The sequence below is a fragment of the Geotrypetes seraphini genome, chromosome 1 (assembly GCF_902459505.1).
Source record: "Geotrypetes seraphini chromosome 1, aGeoSer1.1, whole genome shotgun sequence".
NCBI classification, from domain to species: Eukaryota; Metazoa; Chordata; class Amphibia; order Gymnophiona; family Dermophiidae; genus Geotrypetes; species Geotrypetes seraphini.
In genome coordinates, this window is record NC_047084.1 from 274694447 (window position 1) to 274717065 (window position 22619).

Sequence of the window (22619 nt, forward strand, 5' to 3'; positions counted from 1 at the left end):
TGTGTGATGTCATGACACATTCTGAATATGGGTGCTTGCAATTTTTTTCTAAACTTTGTAAAGGATATAGTTAATTTCAAGAATATTATAAAGATCTACGAGTTAGATATTCTTTTAATAATGGAGCAGTGAATTTTGGGCCCCTTTTACAAAGCTGCTAGAGAATGACATGGATATGGGTACCCATGGTTAACCACAGGGCAGGGATGCAGACAGAGCCTTCAGCGTGGGGACAGAGACAGAGCCTACAAGGACAAACTTTGTCCCCGTATCAAAAAGCTTGAGACTAGCCTTAAACAGGCTGTTCCAACTAAACGGAATAGCATCTATAAAATGCTATCATCAAATATGTAAGCACTTAACACATCTTGGATAACTGGCAACTAAATTCAATGATTTAAAAAACTGCAGAAGCTGCTTTTGGATTTAAACAAACTACTATTAAATGGCATTATTTGTGTCTTGTCTGCCTTTGGATGTGGTAACAAAATTTTTGTCTGCTGATCAGAGACTCCTACCATCTACTAAACTAAACTTTAAGTTTATATACTGTGACCTCTCCATAATTATAGAGCTCGGCACGGTTTACAAGAGCTTAATAAAAGAAGAAATAACACATTGGGTTTGGAGGATGAGTATAGGGTGGAGGAGGGCATTACATTTTTATGAAAAGTCTAATTTTCAGGTGCTTACGGAATAGTTCATCCTTCCTTCCATCATGTGCCCAGCTGCTCAAGCATCTTACTGTTACTGCAACAAATTAATTTATTCTTGCTGGCATCAAGGAGAATTTCAAATATTTAATAGACACCTATTTTCCTGTTCATTCACTACACAGGATAGATTAGGTTCTTATCCCAGTAATCTTTCTAGCAGAAAGACACTTTATTCCTGAGCCTTCGGGTAATCAACCCCTTCTCGCTCTGTCTCCCATCCCCCTGGGCTGTCCTCCAAGTCCTCAGTTCGTATCAAAGCAGAAGCCGCCTTTGGAGGAAATAGAATAGGGAGGGGTATGGGGATGGGGATGTTCCCCAAGAAACATGACTTTTAATATTTAACAGATAAAACAAAAAAACTTAAATATCATTTGCAATACAGAACAAGATGAAAAACAAATCACCAACCTGAGTGCAACCTGCCTTAAGTGTGTAGAAGATTCTACAGATACCTCTTAGATTCTTCAATGCAGCAGTCATATCCTCTATCCTTGTCAAAGCTGGATAAAGGAAAGAAACAAGGATGTCCAGACTCCCCAGCAAATTCAAGACAGTGGGTAGGCAAATGAACATCAGATGGGGCGGGCTTCAGGAATAAAGTGTCTATCTACTAGATAGAAGATTACCAAGGTAAAAACCTAATCTTTCCTTCTAGTACAACAGACACTTTATTCCTGAACCTTTAGGACATATCAAAGCAGTTCCAAAGTCTAGAGCGGGTTAGATGAGCCTGCTAACAGTACAGATGATCCAAATGCAGAGTCCATTTTGGCTGCTATGTCCACCCTGTAAAATTTCATGAACATATGAAGAGAGGACCAAGTGGCCACTCTACAAATTTCTCTTGGGGGACACCACTGAAGATTCTGCCCATGAGGAAGCCACACTTCTAGTAGAATGTGCCTTGACAGAAATAGGCAGATGCTTTCCACTACCGATATAGGCTGAAGAAGTGGCAATACAGATCCATCTTGAAATGGTCGGTCTTGAGGCTGGTTGGCCTTTACGGACAGCCCCCACCAGTATGAAGAGATGATCTGACAGTGGAAATTCATGCGGGACCTCCAGATATCTTAGTAATATTGTGTGCACATCCCACAATTTCAACATGTTATCACTCTCTCAATCCCGAGGGAGTGAAGGTAAGCAGCCGCACACACTTCTTGGTTAATATGGAAGCTGGAAACCACGTTCCATAAGGATGGAACTGTGCACAAAACGCCACCTGAATCCAAAATTCTGAGGAAGGGATCGCTGCACGACAATGCCTGCAATTCTGACACACCCCAAAAATGCCATTCTAATTGTAAGATCCATCAGGGAAGCCTGCTCTAAAAGTTCATATGATGCACTAGCCTAGGGGCGGGGAACAAAGGCCACAATCCAGCTAGGTTTTCAAGATTTCACCAAAGAATATGCATGAGATCTATTTGCTTGCACTGCCTCCACTGTATGCAAATAATCGTCTGCATATTCATTGGGCAAATCCTGAGAACACAACTGGCTTGCGGCCCTCGTTCCCTCTAGCCAAGCCCAATGGACCCGATTAAGACTCCATGCTGGAAAAAGCTGCCGAAACAGAGGACAAAACTGCAAAACCTGGCCACATATGGATGTATGACTACAGTGCTCTTTAGGCCCAAAACATGAGAACCTTACAATCTGAAGTTCCAGGGAGATAAGCGCTAGACTTTTTTCCCATCCTTCTTGCAGAAAGGCGAGCACCACAGATATTGATGTCGAGCTCAGGTCTTCACTCCTCTGAGTGCACCAAGTTTGGAAGCACTTCCAGGCTTTCACATATGCAGCTAGACACACTTTCTACCTACATCTTAGAAGGGTGGAGAGACCATACCATACGAATAGCCTTTACTCACTAGAGCTGCCCTTCAAGAGCCTTGACATAAGACCAAAGTGATCTGGATCCTGCAGGGCAATTGGGCCCTGCGTGAGCAGTCAGGGATGACATGCAAGTCTGAGACTTTGGTCTTTTAGCAGAAGGACCAGGTCTGCATTCCACGATCACCTTGGTTAATCTGGTGCTACTAGAATCACCAGTACTTGGTACGCTATGATCCTGTGCAGAAGTCTGCTCATCATGGGCCATGGAAGGAAGACATAAAGAAGTCCTGCCGAGTCACCTTTCTGTTGGTTGCCGTTACCATCAGGTCAACTGTCAGGTGCCCTAACCGTCTCATAATGCAGGTGAAGACTTCCTGAGATAGTGACCACTCCCCGGGATTTAGGGTCTTTCCAGCAGAGGAAATATGCTTGAACACTGTCCACTCCTACCACATGCACTGCTGAGAGTGCCAAGAGATGGGCCTCTGCCCATCGAAACAGCATCTAAGCTTCCAAGTGTTGGGTAGTACTCTTGGTGCCCCCATGGTGATTGACATAGGCTAATACCTTTGCATTGTCCGAGAAAACTCATACTGCTTGCATGATTGATCACTTCCTCTAAGAAGGGGACCAGCATCATTGAACCGAATGCCCCGCACAATGTGCCCCCCCCAGCCATAAAGGCTGGTGTGCATCGTCAAGACCACCCCTGTGGATATGCAAAGGGGAACTCCTCTGGGTGGAGACTGAGGCTCCAACCACCAGGCTAGACTGCGGCATGCTTCCGCTATCTAAGGCAGCTGCTGTTGGAGCAAATTTCTCTGCAGGCACCAGCAGGAGAAGAGTGCGTCCTGAAGCGGATGCAAGTGCGTCCTTGCCCAGGGGACCATGTCCATGGTCGCAACCACTGATCCCAGCACCTGCAAATAATGCCAAGCCGTCAGAGCAATCTCACGCCGAAACTCCTGTATCTGACTTAGAAGCTTCTCTCTGTGGGCTTCCGGGAGAAACACTTTTGTTCTCCCTTGTGTTGAACCAGACTCCCAGATACTCAAGATCTGCAAAGGCTCCAGGTGGTTTTTCCAAAAGTTGACCATCCAGCACAGCCATTCTGATTCGGACTGGGTTCTTTTCAGCCAACCATCCAGATATGAATGCACTTGTATATCCACGCTGCACAGGTGTGCTGCAACTACAACCATCACCATCACCTTGGTGAATGCCCATGGCACAGTGGCCAGCGCGAAGAGTAAAGCTGCATACTGGAAGAGTTGCTCCATCACATGGAAATGCAAACTTCCTGTGCTTTGGAAAAATGGGAATGTGTAGAAAAGGCCTCCGTCAAATTCAATGAGGTGAGAAATTCCCCAAGCGCTACTGAAGCAAATCAACAACTGCATCGTCTCCATCTGGAAATGGGGTATCCTGATGATCGTATTTACTGCTTTCAGATCTAGAATCAGCCTCCAGTCTTCTAAGCCTCTGTTGGGCACTATGAAGTATATCGACTATCTTTTGGAGCCCAAGTCTTCCTCTGGTACGGGCTCTATTGTTTCCAGACCCAGTAACCTTTGTACTGTTGCTCTGACTTTGGCTGCTTTTTCTGGCATCCCAGCCAGAGTCCAGAACAAGATCTGGGAGGGGATAAAAGCAATGGAGCTTGTACCCTTCCTGCATAATGTCCAGCACCCAGAGGTCTGCGTAGAGAATGACATGGGGACAATTTTTTTCCATCCCCATGAGCTCTGTCCCTGCCCCATTCCTGCAAGCTCTGTCCTCATCTGCACAAGTCTTGAACACTTTAAAATCATAAGCATTCAAGGCTTGTGTGGTTAAAGCAGAGCTTGCAGGAACTGGACAGGGATAGAACTAGCAGGGATGGGACGGGGACAAATTTGTCCCCATGTAATTCTCTAGTCTCTGCAGTAATCTCCCCATACACTCCCCAATAGGCCGATAACTTTCTTCTGATGCATGGAGGCTCAGCTAATGGCTTGGTATCATGACTTTTTGGGAGTTGTACTGGAGCGGGATCCTGAAGACTGGGGGCAGCTAGCTCCTCCATATCTTTGTCTGGAGCCTTGAAAAGATAAATAAATCAAAGGCCTTCCCGAGAACTGGCCTTTCCGAAAACTACTGCGACCTGACCCTCCCTAGGGGCTCTAGGTCTGCTTTCCGGCAAAGACTTCAGCCTGCAATCCTGCACACTAGCCGTTAAGATCATCCAGACCTTTCTCAAAAAGAGTACATGTCCCTTAAATGGTAATCTACTCAAAATCGTCTTGGAGGAAGAATCCCCCATCAACTGTCTAATCCAGGGGTGCCCAATACGTCGATCACGATCGACAGGTCGCTCACTCAGGCGACCCCAGTTGATCACAGAGCGGGTTCCCTTCTCTTTTTTCCCCTCCTGACTGGCCTGCTCCTGAATTCTGCTGCTGCCACCGCTGCTCAACATTTAGAAAAAAAAAACCGGCTTGGAGAACTTATGCTCCGGGGGCTAACGTGTGCTTGAACCGGCTTCCCTTCTCTTCCCTCTGAAACCGGAAGTTATGTCCGGGGGGGAGGAGGGGGGAGAGAAGGGAAGCCGGCACGCACATGTTAGAGCCCCATTCGCGGGCTAAAGCGGGAGACAGGTCAGTGAAGCTTGCGATTTGCTCTTCTTGCTGCCAGGTCCTGCCTACTTTCTGTTTCCTCAAAGGCAGGACCCAGCAGCATTTCTCCCAATAGGTCGATCTTGGGCCGATCAGCCTTCCTCTCCCTGACGTCAATTCTGCCGTCGGAGAGGAAGTTCTGGCCAACGGAACTTCCTCTCCGACGGCAAAATTGACGTCGGGGAGAGGAATGCTAGTGGGCCCGAAGCAAGGAGAGCTTGGCCGGTGGCGGGCGGCTTTGGGGGCCTATTATCCGATGGCAGCGGCAGTGGCAGTGGCTTGGGGGAGGGCAGGGAGGGAGAAAGAGGGCAGGCAGGGAGACAGAAGGAAAGAAGAGAAACAGAAAAAAAGAAAGCGGGCATGAAGAGAGAAAGAAAGAGAGGGCAGGGAGAGAAGAAGAAAACGTTGGGGGGGGGAATGAGGTCAGGAGGAGAGGAAGCATACAGGCTAAAAGAAGGGAAGAAAGATTGGATACACAGTCAGAAGAAGAAAGTGCAACCAGAGACTCATGAAATCACCAGACAAGGTAGGAAAAATGATTTTATTTTAAATTTAGTGATCAAAATGTGTCTGAATTTATATCCGCTCTCTATATTTTACAATATGGTCCCCTTTTACTAAACCGCAATAGAGGTTTTTAGCGCAGGGAGCCTATGAGCGTCGAGAGCAGCGCTGGGCATTCAGCGCAGCTCCCTGCGCTAAAAACTGCTATCGTGGTTTAGTAAAAAGGGAGGTGGTGGGTATTTGTCTATTTTTGTATGGTTGTTACTGAGGTGACAGTGCATAGAGGCATCTGCCTTGACCTCTTTGAAAAACCCCCAGAATAGGAATGATAATTAACAATTCTATGCGTACAGTGTGCGTTGTGTTTTTTTAAAATTTTATTGTTGGTAGATCATTTTGACTTGGTCATTTTAAAAGTAGCTCACAAGCCCAAAAAGTGTGGGCACCCCTGGTCTAATCCATAGCATTTTGCAGGCGGAACTGGGTTAAGCAGACATTTTGCTCAGGACTCTGAAAAGATCATTACAAAGAATCAGCTACACGATTCACTGCAATTGCTTCTGGATCATGGCGCAACTTGGGAGTGGCAAGCCTAGGTGACAAAAGATGCTGCTGCAGCTGCTTTTAAACCTGAGGACACAGTCTCAAAAAGCTTCTTATGAACAAAATCCAGTATGCAGACCTGGGCATCCTTTAATACCACGCTGCCTTCACTGGGAAGGGAGGTACGCTTGATAACCTGCACCACCAGCAAGTCCACTTTCGGTGGAAAAAAAGCTGGTTAAATTCAGCATCCATCGGATAGAGCTTTACCATGGTTTCAGCCACCCAAAGGGCCCCTCCAGGTCCTTCCAATGGTTCGTCAACATTTTTGGCCATGATCTCAGAGGGTTCCATGCGGTCCTTATTAATCATGTAAACTTCAAACATTATATTGGTGAATTCAGGGGGAAACCCCTGTCCAAGATGACCAGCTGGCCCCTGCCGATGCTCACAAGCTCCTTTTTGGGGTTTTGTGGCAACACCACAGCTGCGCTTCAACAGGGACACACTTGCGCTGTTCCCAGGCTCAAACCTGGACTTTTTTCCTTGCCTTCGCACCATCTGGGTACTAACACCCCCTGAGAGACTAGGGGAGGCTAAGCAAGCAACTCCCATCCCCCTCACGCGGCACATGGGACATGGACAATCCTCAGACAGCCATTCATCAAAAATCTGGCATGAATCCAAGGTATCTTGGCCCAAGGAGTCCATTACACCCGCTTTAAAGCAAATGAAAGTGTTCTGAGGCAGATCGCGGCTTTTATTTTCAAATCAAGAAATTCAAGATGGCCACAGCAGCAGCGATTTTAGCACCAAAATGGCCCAGGGAAGCTACAATGGGATCCAAAAACTAGCGAGTTTGGGATTTTAGAGATGGGGGAACCTAACTAATCCCAGGCCATCCCCCCCCCAAAAAAACCCAAACAATTTCAAATACCTACTCCCCCCAACCCCGATTTTGTTTTTTAGGCTGTCAGCTTGTTACTCACTGTGCGATGCTATGTGCTGGGAGCTGCAAGTACTGAAGCTACGAACAGCTTACAGGGAGAACTTCTGCCTCAACAAGCCTGGAATTTAGACTGCTTGTGTCTTGGACTGCCTCTCAGGCCCACAAATCGGCCGGAGACCTCAATCCCCAACAGACCTTGCACACACAAATGTGTTGAGAGGAAAGCAGTCGGCCCAGATTCAGGAAAAACTGACCTGGAGCCACTCAGCCTGCACTCGTCCACTGCGGACAAACCTGGGGCAAGCCTTGCTTCCAAGGGATCGGTCCCTGAGCCCCCAAACATTTAGTGCAGGCTGTCCAAGTAGGTGTGCTGCAAAGTAGTCTGTCCCTTGGAAACAGGCACTCAACCTCCATGTCTGTGCTCTCCTGCAGCCAGAGATGCCCCAAGATTGGGATCTTCTGCAGCACCAAAAAGCTTCACAAATGGTTAGCAAAAAAAAAACCCTGAATTGAAAAATAAACATGAGCAGAAAAGACAGACTACCACCATCTCACCTGTAGAGAGACAAATGAGGAATTGGAGGACAGTCCTGAGGAATGGGAGGCAGGAATAAAGGTCTGGATGCCGATTGTGGAAGAATGATCGATGTACCAAAAATATTACATGCAAATGATTCACGCGGAGGTTCATAGTAATCTCAGTCTCTCTCGTTCGATTAATCGGTGTAAGAGCGACTCTCACACATGCAAAGCCAGCTAAGAGAAACCCAAGCAACTGAGAGGTAGTGGAAGCCCCCGAAAGCAGCCTCCTGCTACTCAGGGGTTTGGTGCAGGAAAAGCAATGTTACTTACCGTAACAGTTGTTATCCAGGGACAGCAGGCAGCTATTCTCACTAGTGGGTGATGTCATCCGACAGAGCCCCGATACGGACGTCTCACAAGCATGTCTTGCTTGAAGAAACTCAGAAGTTTCGAGATGCCCGCACTGCGCATGCGCCTTCCCGCCCGATGGTCCGGGCGTGTCTCCTCAGTTCAGGTAGCTAGCAGAGAAGCCAACCCAGGGGAGGTGGGTGGGACGTGAGAATAGCTGCCTGCTGTCCCTGGATAACAACTGTTACGGTAAGTAACATTGCTTTATCCCAGGACAAGCAGGCAGGTATTCTCACTAGTGGGTGACCTCCAAGCTAACCTCAATGGGATGGTGGGAGAGTTGGCAACTTAGGAGAATAAATTTTGTAACACTGTTTGGCCAAACTGTCCATCCCTTCTGGAGAAAGTATCCAGACAATAATGAGAGGTGAATGTATGAACCGAGGACCAAGTGGCAGCCTTACAAATCTCCTCAATCGGTGTCGATCTGAGGAAGGCTACAGAGGCTGCCATTGCTCTGACCTTATGGGCTGTGACCTTACAGGGAAGGGGTAATCCAGCCTGGGCATAGCAGAAAGAGATACAAGCTGCCATCCAGTTGGAGATGGTGCGCTTCGATACAGGTCGCCCCAACTTGTTTGGATCAAAGGAAACGAAAAGTTGAGGGGCAGTTCTGTGTGGTTTGGTGCGATCCAAGTAGAAAGCCAAAGCACGTTTACAGTCCAGAGTGTGTAGAGCTGATTCTCCAGGATGAGAATGAGGCTTTGGAAAAAACACTGGAAGCACAATGGATTGGTTGAGATGAAAGTCAGAGACCACCTTAGGGAGGAATTTCAAATGAGTGCGGAGGACCACCTTGTCATGATGGAAAACTGTGAAAGGAGGGTCCGCCACCAAGGCCTGAAGCTCACTGACCCTGCGAGCAGATGTGAGGGCCACCAGAAAAACCACTTTCCAAGTGAGAAACTTTAGCGGAGCCTTTCTCAGAGGCTCAAAAGGAGGTTTCATAAGCTGAGAAAGGACAACATTGAGATCCCAAACCACTGGAGGCGGTTTGAGGGGACATGAAAAAGTCCTTTCATAAATCTGGAAACCACAGGATGAGCAGAGAGATGTTTCCCTTGTAGAGGCTGATGGAAAGCCGCAATAGCACTCAAGTGGACTCGTATAGATGTAGACTTGAGACCAGACTGAGACAGGTGTAGAAGGTAGTCCAATACAGAGGATAGGGAGGCTCACTGAGGCTCCTTAGAGTTAGAACTACACCATGAAGAAAATCTAGTCCATTTTTGGGAGTAGCATTGACGAGTAGCAGGCTTCCTGGAAGCCTCCAAGACATCCTTCACCGCCTGGGAAAACTGGTGAGGAGTTACGTTGAGAGGAACCAAGCTGTCAGGTGGAGAGACTGCAGGTTGGGGTGAAGTAGAGATCCCTGATGCTGAGTAAGCAGTGAAGGAAACACTGGAAGAAGGAATGGCTCCCTGCTGCTGAGTTGAAGTAGAAGGGAGAACCAAGGTTGTCTGGGCCACCGAGGAGCTATTAGAATCATGGTGGCATGGTCCGACTTCAGCTTGACCAGAGTCTTTTGAATGAGAGGAAATGGAGGAAACGCATACAGAAAGCAATTCCCCCAATCCAGCAGAAAGGCATCTGCCTCGAGGCGATGAGGAGTGTAGATCCTGGAGCAAAAGAGAGGCAGTTTGAAGTTGTGGGGAGCCGCAAAGAGGTCTATCTGAGGCGTCCCCCACTGTGCAAAGATCTGATGAAGGGGCGAGGAATGCAGTGTCCATTCGTGAGGCTGGAAGAGACGACTTAAGTTGTCCACCAAGACATTGTCCTTCCCCTGAATGTAGACAGCTTTGAGGAAGGCGTTGTGGCGAACCGCCCAATCCCAGACTCTGAGAGCTTCCTGGCAGAGGGAGGCCGAGCCCGTGCCCCCCTGCTTGTTGACGTAATACATGGCGACCTGATTGTCTTTGCGAATCAGGACCACCATGTCGTGGAGCAGATGTTGAAAAGCTTGAAGAGCATTGAAGATGGCTCTGAGCTCCAGAAGATTGATTTGATGGAGGCGGTCCGCACTGGTCCAGAATCCCTGAGTGCGAAGACCATCCAGATGTGCTCCCCAGGCATAGGTCGAGGAATCGGTTGTGAGAACCTTCTGGTGGGGAGGAGTGTGAAACAGCAAACCTCTGGATAGATTCGAAGAGGTCATCCACCAAAGTAGAGACTGCCGAAGAGCAGGTGTGACGATGATGTGTCGAGTCAACGGCTCCGACACCTGAGTCCATTGAGACGCAAGGGTCCACTGAGGAATTCTGAGATGGAGTCTGGCAAATGGCGTCACATGAACTGTAGAGGCCATGTGGCCCAGGAGGACCATCATGTGTCTCGCTGAGATGGATTGGCGAGAAGATACAGATTGGCAGGGACGAAGAAGAGCTTCCAGGCGCTAAGAAGGAAGGAATGCTCTGAGGTGGATGGTATCCAGGACCGCTCCGATGAAGGGGAGCGAATGTGAAGGTTGTAGATGAGACTTGGGAAAGTTGATCTCGAATCCCAAACTCTGCAGGAACAGAACCATGGACAGGGTCGCCGAGATGACCTCCGAGGCCGAGGGCGCCTTGATGAGCTAGTTGTCGAGGTAGGGGAAAACCTGCAGACCCCGGTTCCGGAGTGCCGCGGCCACCACTACCAGACACTTCGTGAAGACTCTGGGAGACGATGACAGGCCGAAGGGAAGCACTCGATACTGCAGATGCAGATGTCCCACCCAAAATCTGAGGAACTTGCGAGAGGCCGGATGAATGGGGATGTGAGTGTAGGCCTCCTTGAGATCCAGAGAGCATAACCAGTCGTTCTGCTCGAGGAGGGGGTAGAGAGAAGAAAGGGTCAGCATGCGGAACCTCTCTTTGACTAGGAATTTGTTGAGGACCCTGAGGTCCAAAATGGGGCGCAGGTCGCCCATCTTCTTCGGAACAAGGAAGTACCGGGAGTAAAACCCCTGGTTGTGTTGGTCCACAGGGACCGGCTCGACGGCCCGGAGCCGGAGCAAGGCCTGGGCTTCCTGAAGAAGAAGGGCGGTCTGTGTCAAGTTGGAAGGATACTCTCTTGGCGGGTGGTCCGGAGGGACCTGATGGAAATGAAGAGAGTATCCTTCCCTGATGATAGTAAGGACCCAGAGGTTAGTGGTTACGGCCTCCCAGCGATGATAAAAATGATGGAGGCGCCCTCCGATGGGAAAAACAGGGGGAGGCGGAACGAGACTGGTTATGCCCTCTACGAGACAGTCAAAAAGGCTGAGGAGCCTTAGGGACAGCAGACGGTTAAGACTTTTGCTGAGCCTTCTGAGGGGGCTGCCGCTTCGCAGGTTGCCTCGCAGGAGGAGCTTGCCTCGGCTGATAACGCCGCTGATAGATCAATGGCGGTCGAGAGGGCCGAGACTGCTGAGGCTTAGGCTTCAGCCGAAGAATGGACTGGAAGGACTTTTCATGATCAGACAGCTTCTTAGTGACTGTTTCGATGGATTCGTCGAAAAGATCCGCCCCAGCACACAGGACGTTTGCCAGCCGGTCCTGAAGATTCGGGTCCATGTCAATGGTTCGTAACCAGGCCAAACGGCACATCGCCACAGAGCAGGCTGCCGCTCAGGCCGAGAGCTCGAAAGCATCATAGGCAGATTGCATCAATTGAAGACGAAGCTGGGACAGCTAGGCAACCACCTCCTCGAACTCAAACCGAGCCTGGGACTCGATGTAGGGCGTGAATTTCCGAAGCACAGGTAGAAAAAATTCCAAGTAGGTGGCAAAGTGGAAATTATAATTCAGGACTCGAGACGCCATCATAGAATTCTGATAGATGCGTCGTCCAAACTTATCCATGGTCCTGCCCTCGCGGCCCGGAGGCACCGAAGCATACACCTGGCCAGGATGAGACCGCTTGAGCGAGGATTCGACCAGGAGGGACTGATGAGAAAGCTGAGGCCCCTTGAAGCCCTTATGATGCACCGTGCGGTATCGAGCATCCAATTTTCCAGGGACCGCAGGAATAGAGTAAGGAGACTCAAAGCACCTCATGAAGGTCTGGTCGAGGAGCTTGTGCAGAGGTAGGCGTAAGGACTCGGCCGGAGGACGAGGCAAGTGCATGGTATCGAGGTACTCCTTGGAGTATCGAGACCCAGCATCGAGGGTAATGTCCATGTCATCCGCCATCTGTCTGAGAAACGAGGAAAAGGACAGTTGGTTCGCCAGCGCCGGCCTTCGAGAAGGACTAGAAGAAGTCGAGGCTTCGGGCTCCATAGAGGCCTGTGAGCAACAGGGCGAGTAAAACACCTCGGGGTCCTCGAACTCCGGGCCCGGAGGAGGAGACCCAGCCGAAGCAGAATACCCCATCCGAGGCAATTTCTTCTGGGGCGAGACGGTCGAGTGTCGAGAGGAATGCCTCGAAGAGTGTCTGGATCGATGCCCCTCTCGATGCCTGGAAGGGGATCGAGCCCTTCTGTGAGAATATTGGTCCCCAGAAGCCTCCAAGGAGCAGATAGGACTCGAGGCCGTCGATCGGAGAGGCGGAAGAGTTGGCGCCTCCCCAGAAACCGCCCAGGCTTGATAGGGGGTTCGGAAGAACTCGTCCTGCTTCCTGCTATGCCCAGGACTGGGAGGCCTCGAAGGTGGGCGCCACACTGTGTCATGGGGCGGTGTAATAGGTTCCAAGGGAGGTAAGTCACTAAGGGAAGCTTTCCTCGAGGGTATAGGCTCCAAGGGAGGCATATCACTAAGGGAGGCCTTTCTCGAGGGAATCGCTTCCAAGGGAGGCATAGCACTACCCGAGGACCACCTCGACGAACTGGACACCGCCCGCCGCTCCTCCTCGCTGAGCAACGAGGTCGAGCGGTGCGGTGGAGGAGGGGGGGCGGGCCGCCCCTCGGAGCCAGAACCGGCAGGTCACCCTGGATCAAGGCAATCAGCCGGGGACCCATGGTGGTCATGAGTTCCACGAACTGAGCCTCCAGAATGGACCTCAGCCAAGCCGATATGGAGGGATCCGCACCAAAAGGGGGCCCTTCCGCACGGTCTCCGCGCTCTTTCGGTGCTGCGTGCTTTTGCTTGCCAGCCTTCGGCACTTTAAGCACCACCGGTGGAACTATAGGGGTCGATACCTGTTCCGAGGAGACGGAGGAAGGCACCGGCGCCGAGGTCGAAGCCGAAACCGGCGTGAACGAGGCTGGTTTCAGAAGGCCCGAAGCGGCTGGGGAGGCAGAGGGCTTCGCCGAAGGAGTCGAGGCACCAGTCGATGTCGAAGCCGAAGGATCCAACGAAGCTTCCATCTTGAACATGGACTCCCACAGCAGGCAGCGGCGCTTAAACGCTCGCGCCGTCAGAGTGGAGCAAGGCCGGCACGATTTCGGAAAGTGGTCCGGGCCCAGACAATGTAAGCAGCATCGATGAGGGTCCATGAGCGAAATCGCGCGCTGGCACTTGCTGCACTTTTTAAAACCGGTGATCGGCCAGGACATAGGCAGGAAAAGTTCCGCCGCAAGGTCGAAGGCGCGGGGCCCCAGCCACGCGGCCGACCCGGTATCGGAAGTAAAAATTTATTTATTATTTTTTTTTTTTTAAAGAAATCAAAGAAAGAAAATAAACGCACGGGAGAGCCCAAAAGAACCCAACCCGCGGCAATAAAAAGGCGAAAAAACAGATTCAATGGGCGCAGAATTGAAGTGAACTTCTCAGCTCCGCGGAAGAAAAAAAACTGAGGAGACACGCCCGGACCATCGGGCGGGAAGGCACTGGCGCATGCGCGGTGCGGGCATCTCAAAACTTCTGAGTTTCTTCAAGCAAGACATGCTTGTGAGACGTCCGTATCGGAGCTCTGTCGGATGACATCACCCACTAGTGAGAATACCTGCCTGCTTGTCCTGGGATAACCTTTTTTTCCTCTTTTTTTAAATAAACAGATGTGCATGTGTTACATACGCACAATATCTGCCCCATTAAAAAAAAAACCAAACTTCTCCCAACTTCTCCAACAGCAGCGAAAACAGCAGGAGGGTTGCCCACTCCTTCCTGCCATGCCATCCTCACCACCTCCTCCCCCACGAGAGAAAATTGGCAGGAGGGATGCCTACTCCCTCCTGCCAATAGAGCCCTCCCAAACCATCCCCCACTCTCCCTTCCTCCTGAAAAAATAAAAAGGCAGGAGGGATGCCCACTCCCTCCTGCCACCAGATGCTCCCCCGAATTCCCCCCCCTTATCTTTGGTAGACATTGGGAGCTTGAGAGAAGCACGGTCCCTCCAGATCCGAGGCCCACCTGTCGAAAATGATGGGTTTTCCCCTCCCTGGTGCATCATGTGATGCACGAGGAGAAGCCTATTGCCCTGATTGGCTCAAACACTTGAGCCAATCAGGGTCTTAGGCTCCTCCCTCTGTATCCCATGTGATGCACAGGGTGGGGCCTAATGTTTGACATCTGAGCACTGGAGAGGGGAAGGCCCATCATTTTCAGCTGGTGGGCCTCCGAGCTGGAGGGACCATACTTCCCTCCAGCTCTCAACATCTACAATGACCACAAATGCTCGCAGTCTAAGCAACAAAGTTCATGATCTGCAAGCCCTGATATTAGAGGCAGATCTAGATATTGTTGCTATCACAGAGACATGGTTCAGTGAATCACATGGATGGGATGCAAACATACCGGGATATAATCTTTTTAGGAAGGACAGAGATGGTCATAAAGGTGGAGGAGTAGCTCTCTATGTAAAGATCAATATCCAAGCGACCGAAATGCAAGGGACCTGGGGAGAGGAAGAAGCGATATGGATTGCTCTGAAAAGAGAAGATGGAACTTCTATCTACGTGGGTGTAGTCTACAGACCTCCGACTCAATCGCAGCAAATTGATAAGGATCTGATTGTGGATATCCAAAAGTTTGGAAGGAAAGAGGAGGTTCTGCTGTTGGGAGATTTCAACCTGCCGGATGCGGACTGGAATGTTCCGTCTGCGGAATCGGAAAGAAGTAGGGAGATTGTGGATGCCTTTCAAGAGGCTCTGCTCAGACAAATGGTGACGGAACCCACAAGGGAAAAAGCGATATTGGATCTGGTCCTCACAAATGGAGAGAGTATCTCTAATGTTCGAGTGGGTGCTCACCTGGGTAGTAGCGATCATCAAACGGTTTGGTTTGATATAACGGCTAAAGTGGAGAGCGGCCGCACGATACTTAAAGTCCTAGATTTCAAACGTACGGACTTTAATGCAATGGGAAAGTACCTGAAGAAAGAGCTGTTAGGATGGGAGGACATAAGAGAAGTGGAAAGACAGTGGTCTAAGCTGAAAGGAGCGATAAAAATGGCTACGGACCTTTATGTGAAGAAAATCAATAAAAACAAAAGAAAAAGGAAGCCGATATGGTTCTCCAACCTAGTGGCTGAGAAAATAAAGGCGAAAGAGTTGGCGTTCATGAAATATAAAAAAACCCAAGAAGAGGAGAGCAGAAAGGACTACAGGGTGAAACTGAAAGAAGCCAAGAGAGAGATACGTTTGGCGAAGGCACAGGCGGAAGAACAAATGGCTAAAAATGTAAAAAAGGGAGATAAAAATTTTTTCAGATATATTAGTGAAAGGAGGAAGATAAAAAATGGAATTGCTAGGCTAAAAGATGCTGGGAACAAATATGTGGAGAGTGATGAGGAGAAAGCAAATGTGCTAAACAAATACTTCTGTTCTGTGTTCACAGAAGAAAATCCTGGAGAAGGACCGAGATTGTCCGGCAAAGTTACACGAGAAAATGGAGTAGATTCTGCGCCGTTCACGGAGGAGGGTGTTTATGAGCAACTTGAAAAACTGAAGGTGGACAAAGCGATGGGACCAGACGGGATCCATCCCAGGATACTAAGGGAACTCAGAGAGGTTCTGGCGAGTCCTATTAAAGACTTGTTCAACAAATCTCTGGAGACGGGAGTGATTCCTGGGGATTGGAGGAGAGCGGATGTGGTCCCTATTCATAAAAGTGGTCACAGGGATGAAGCAGGAAACTACAGGCCGGTGAGCCTCACTTCAGTTGTTGGAAAAATAATGGAAGTGTTGCTGAAAGAAAGGATAGTGTATTTCCTTGAATCTAATGGGTTACAGGATCCGAGGCAACATGGCTTTACAAAAGGTAAATCGTGCCAAACGAACCTGATTGAATTTTTTGATTGGGTGACCAGAGAGCTGGATCGAGGACATATGCTAGATGTAATTTATTTGGATTTCAGCAAAGCCTTTGATACAGTTCCTCATAGGAGGCTGTTGAACAAACTTGAAGGGCTAAAGTTAGGACCCAAAGTGGTGAACTGGGTCAGAAACTGGCTGTCAGACAGACGCCAGAGGGTGGTGGTTAATGGAAGTCGCTCGAAGGAAGGAAAGGTGACTAGTGGAGTCCCTCAGGGTTCGGTGCTGGGGCCAATCCTGTTCAATATGTATGTAAGTGACATTGCTGAAGGGTTAGAAGGAAAAGTGTGCCTTTTTGCAGATGATACCAAGATTTGTAACAGAGTAGACACCGAAGAGGGAGTGGAAAATATGAAAAAGGATCTGCAAAAGTTAGAGGAATGGTCTAATGCCTGGCAACTAAAATTCAATGCAAAGAAATGCAGAGTAATGCATTTGGGGATTAATAATAGGAAGGAACCGTATATGCTGGGAGGAGAGAAGCTGATATGCACGGACGGGGAGAGGGACCTCGGGGTGATAGTGTCCGAAGATCTAAAGGCGAAAAAACAGTGTGACAAGGCAGTGGCTGCTGCCAGAAGGATTCTGGGCTGTATAAAGAGAGGCGTAGTCAGTAGAAGAAAGAAGGTGTTGATGCCCCTGTACAGGTCATTGGTGAGGCCCCACTTGGAGTATTGTGTTCAGTTTTGGAGACCGTATCTGGCGAAAGACGTAAGAAGACTTGAGGCGGTCCAGAGGAGGGCGACGAAAATGATAGGAGGCTTGCGCCAGAAGACGTACGAGGAGAGACTGGAAGCCCTGAATATGTATACCCTAGAGGAAAGGAGAGACAGGGGAGATATGATTCAGACGTTCAAATACTTAAAGGGTATTAACGTAGAACAAAATCTTTTCCAGAGAAAGGAAAATGGTAAAACCAGAGGACATAATTTGAGGTTGAGGGGTGGTAGATTCAGGGGCAATGTTAGGAAATTCTACTTTACGGAGAGGGTGGTGGATGCCTGGAATGCGCTCCCGGGAGAGGTGGTGGAGAGTAAAACTGTGACTGAGTTCAAAGAAGCGTGGGATGAACACAGAAGATTTAGAATCAGAAAATAATATTAAAGATTGAACTAGGCCAGTTACTGGGCAGACTTGTACGGTCTGTGTCTGTGTATGGCCGTTTGGAGGAGGATGGGCAGGGGAGGGCTTCAATGGCTGGGAGGGTGTAGATGGGCTGGAGTAAGTCTTAACAGAGATTTCGGCAGTTGGAACCCAAGCACAGTACCGGGTAAAGCTTTGGATTCTCGCCCAGAAATAGCTAAGAAGAAAAAAAAAAAAAAAATTTTTTTAATTGAATCAGGTTGGGCAGACTGGATGGACCATTCGGGTCTTTATCTGCCGTCATCTACTATGTTACTATGTTACTATGTTAAAAGGTACAGGGAGGGATTTTGGGAAGTGGGGTTCGGGAGAACATCTAGTGGCAGGAGGGAGTGGGCATCTCTCCTGCCAATTTTCTATTTGGGGAGGTTGGCATGGTAGGAGGGTTCAGGAGAACATCCAATGACAGGAGGGAGTGGGCATCTCTCCTGCTAATTTTCTCTACCCGGGGGGGGGGGGAGATTCCCGGTGCTGCATTATTTAGAGAGGGCTGTAATTTGGCGGTAGGGGACTTTTCTTTTTTTTATGGGACAGATGTTTTGCAGGTTTAACACATGCTAAATATCTGTGCTTTTGAAAAAAAAAAAAAAAAAAAACCACCCAAAACAGGCAGACCTGTTGGTTTTTTCCAATCACTAAAACCCAGTGATGTTAGTGCATCAATCTCTTGGCTAATCAGGGATGCATGGGATTTTAGCTAATTTGCAGGGCCTGATCAGAAAATGAGTGATCAGGTGGATCCGTTTGTGAATTGGGTAGGTAAAAGCGATCATCGCTAAAGCTGTGAAAACAGGTTAGTGACGAACGCTGACTTTAGTGCATCTAGCAGAAAGTGTCTGTCGCACTAGAAATGTAGGCTCTCCTACACCCATAACAGAAAGAAAATCTAGTTATCAGGTTTCAAGTTTATTTAAAAATTTGATATACCACCTTATCAGAATTCAAAGCAGTTTTACATAATATAAAACAAAGTATAAAAAGGACGTACGATAAAAACAAATTACAAATGATGCTACAAACATTCGAACGCACTGACAAACATTAACTTACTGGATTGAAAAGGGCAAAAATACAATTTGTATAAAGAAATGAGGGGGAGAAGGACCAAAACAAAAGGAAGGGGAACAATAAATAAGTCTAGTATTTTGTAAAATAGGCTAAAAATGATTGAAAAAATGGCAAGGAACTGATTTCCATTACCGTCCTTAGAAGGACTATTATACACTGAAAGCGTCTTTAAAAAGAAAGGCCTTCAAGTTACTTTTAAATTTATCAAGTGACATAATTTCTCTTATATAATTTGGTGCTGAGTTCCAGATGGTAGGGGCCGTAACAGAAAAAAATGCTAGTACGCATAGTGATAATATATCTTAAAGAAGGGATAGATAGCAAGTTTTGATTAGATGAGCATAATGTACGATGGGGGGTATGTGGGATAAGTAGTCTGTTAATAAAATCGGGTTGGCCGGAAGTTATGGTCTTGTATGTCAATAACATTATTTTTTATTTTTTTGCCTGCACACCACTAGTTCTTATAAACATCTATTAGAATGTTTCGTCTTTTTTTCTCTTTGTTTTCCAAGTCTTCAAACATGTTTCGTCTTCTTTTCCCCTTTCAATATTTATTGAAGTGTTTAACTGACAGTTTGTATGCATTTTGCACAGGACTAGATGATGTACGGGCAGGACTTATTATTTTATAGGAAATTCGATGATCTATAGGCATCCAGTGAGCATTGATCAAAAGAGGTGTGACATGATCGTAGTTTTGTGCCTTTGAAATAATTTTAATCGCAGTATTTTGAATAATTTGAAGACATTTGATTTCTTTCTTAGTGATTCCTTTGTATAGAGCATTACTGTAATGTAAACATGAAATAACGAGCAAATGAATAAGAATATTTAATGAAGATTGGTCTATAAGATGGAAAGAGATCTAATCATTTGAAGACGGTATAAACATTTCTTAACTACTAAACTTATTTGTTCATGGAATGAGAGTTTTCCGTCAAAAGTAACGCCAAGAAGTTTAATAGAGGTGACTATCTGAACTGAAACTGAATTTTTTGTTATGGGGCAGGGAAGGATAAGATCGTCCTTGACTGGGAAAATCATTACTTTGGACTTGCTGATGTTGAGGGCTAACATATTTGAGCTTAACCAATGGCTGATTTGTTCCAATTTTAAGTTAATAGATGAAATATCTGCAGGGTTGTCCTGATCAATAGGGGGGATAAGTTGAATATCATCCATGTAAGTGAAGATAGAGAACCCAATAGATTGCCTTAATGTGATGAGTGGAGCGAGAAAGATATTAAACATAGGGAAAAGAATGGAACCTTGTGGGATCCCGTAGTTGTTAGAGAAAGTGTCAGAGGTAGAACCGTTAAACTGGACTTTCGAGGAGCGATCTTTAAAATATGATTTAAACCAGTCTAACACTTGATCGGAGAGCCCTAGTTATAAAGCCTATGGATTAACAGTTGATGATCTATAGTATTGAAGGCTGATGATAAATCCAATGAAATAAGTAAAACAGATTTATGATGATCTAATTGGTACAAGATGTTAGTAGTTAATCCTACCAAGGATAATTCAGTTGAAAGGTGTTTACAGAAACCCGTCTGATTAGGATGGAGTACATTTGTTTGTTCAATGAAATCAGAGTTGATTATCTTCCTAGATGATACTGAAGCATAGGCAACTGATGCCCAGATGCACTAAAACCAGTGATTATAGCTTTTAACAGCTTTAGCAAAGACCACATTTGCTGACCCGATGCAGAAAACAGTTCACCACCTGGTTTTCTGCAAGATCGCTCATTCCCTGATTCGACCATGCAAATAAGCTCTTTAATATTAAAATGCCATATAAATTAATAGAGCGATTGATGCTCTAACATGGTTTCCCGATGCACTAAAAAATGTGATCGCTTTTAGTGATCCAAAAAAAGCGACTGGTCAAGACCAGTTAACTTACCTGTCTAACTTTATTTTTTTTAATTGGGCACAGATGCTGTGCATGTTACACAAACACAATATCTACTCCATTAGAAAAAAAAAGGCACCCTCCTCCTGCCGATGACAGCTCTCCCCGACAAACTGGCACCGGGAACTGCCCTCCCCCCACCATGCCAGCAAAAACAGGAAGAATAGCAACTCCCTCCCCCAAATGGCAGGGTTAAATGCATTAAAACTTTGCAGTTACTGCAAGTTAACTATGTTAAATAATGCTTATGCATTATGCTACCTATTCATAACATGCAAAAGGTCCAGTCTCAGTCTATTCTCTATCCCATTCTACCTTTGTCAGTTAGCACAGCAGGTCCTAGTGGACACCATGTGTCAAGCCACTGCATTACCTGTTAGCACAGGCATGCACTAACAGATTCATAAAATTGAGAAAAAAAGAAACCTTTTTGTTTTTAATTTTTTTGTTTTGTTTTAGGTTTACTGCTGAACCAAGGCTGTGACCTAGGAAGCATTTTATTACCACACTCAGATATCACTAACCCTGCTGAAAGGACTGATCAAGTCAAAAGTCTAAGACAAGCTGGATTCTTGTTTGCTATGGAACTGTTGTTAAGTATTGTGCTTTTTCATGACTGCCATGCTACAGGTGCTGTATCAAAAAGTGTGCTCCAAGCAGACTGCTTGTTAACGAAGTTAACTGTCGGAGACAATGTTTCTCTGCTTTCATATATATTTTTACCATGTAACATCAAAGTGCTCAGACAAATTGATGTATTGTAATTGTGAAACTAAACGTGGATCAAAGCCCACTAGTCAATGGCTCATATATACTCAACCATTGCACTTTCTATGCTTTCTTATATATGTAAATGTTTAATTGTTCAAAAAACATTTCACTTGTCTCAAAAGATTACTCAATATTCCTCTTAAGATCCCATGTCTCTCACTCCTCTTGGGGTTCTGTGATGCGTTTCATAAATATTGATGCTTCAGAGAACCCTTCAGAGAGTAAATCTCTTCGATTCAAAAAAATTATAACGATCTCTACAAACAAAAATAAAGACATAAACAAAACAATATAATAGAAAAAAGTGTATCCACTCATCCAAAAATACATATTATAAAAGGTTCAAATGGCTATTCCCAATCAGACAGTACCTGCTTTGATTTTGCCTAACGGTTCACAAGATGTCGACCACTGAGTCCCTCCCACATTTTAAAGCTGCGTCACACAAAGTTACATTGTTATGTAACAAATGACGTCTACATAGAGTAAAACTAGCCATACTGATATGGAAATCCCCACTAAAGGGTGTTTGAAAATTTAAAGGGAACCATGCACTCAAAATCAAAAATACTTAGAAAAGGAAACCCAAGTTTTAATAATAAAAGGAAACAGTAATACACACAAAGTTCAGCAGACAATTATAGCCTAAATCTCCTTGTAGGAGAAGCACTGAAACAAATTATGGCTGATGTAAAAATGTACACCATTCAATCTCTCAGTTTAAACCGAGAGGCGGATTCTACTCAAATTCACAATTATTCTCGTCCACATAGCCCGAATGACAGGGGCATTGGATGAGATATATAACACCGGTACTGGAGCAATTAGTGATGCATCACAAAACATGGCAAACTTGTAGTTGTGGGTGTGTAAAGGTTGTAATATTCATAGCATATTGACACACCGAACATGTCCCACAACTAGTGACTAGCTGACATAGTACTGCAAGATTCTGCTTACCTCGAGAAGTATGCTCTATATGTGATGCAGCTTTAAAATGTGGGAGGGAATCAGTGGTCGGCGTCTTGTGAACCATTAAGCAAAAACAAAGCAAGTACTGTCTGATCGGATATAGCCTTTTGAACCTTTATAACAGGGCTGCCCAAGTCCGGTCCTTGAGATCTACTGGCAGGCCAAGTTTTCAGGATATCCATAATGAATATGCATGAGAGAGATTTGCCTGCACTGCCTTCTTGGTATGCAAATCTCTCTCATGCATGTTCATTGTGGATATCCAGAAAACCTGGCCTGCCAGTAGATCTCAAGGACCAGACCAAATGTTTCTATGCTCTACAATATTTTAAAGTCGGTGGCTCCTACTGTTAAAAAACAAGTTCAGTCTTCTAATTCTCTGCCTACTGCACAAGAACTTGCAACTTACTTTATGGAGAAAGTAAAAAAACATTAGGGAAAGCTTTACTATGAATAGA

At 46.7% G+C, this 22619-nt stretch overlaps 1 protein-coding gene across 3 annotated transcripts in view; it reads right to left on the reverse strand.

Annotated features, from left to right (window-relative positions):
- Positions 1 to 22619, reverse strand: part of IMMT (inner membrane mitochondrial protein) — a 304792-nt gene that overhangs the window by 196594 nt on the left and 85579 nt on the right. The gene's annotated exons all lie outside the window — the stretch shown is intronic.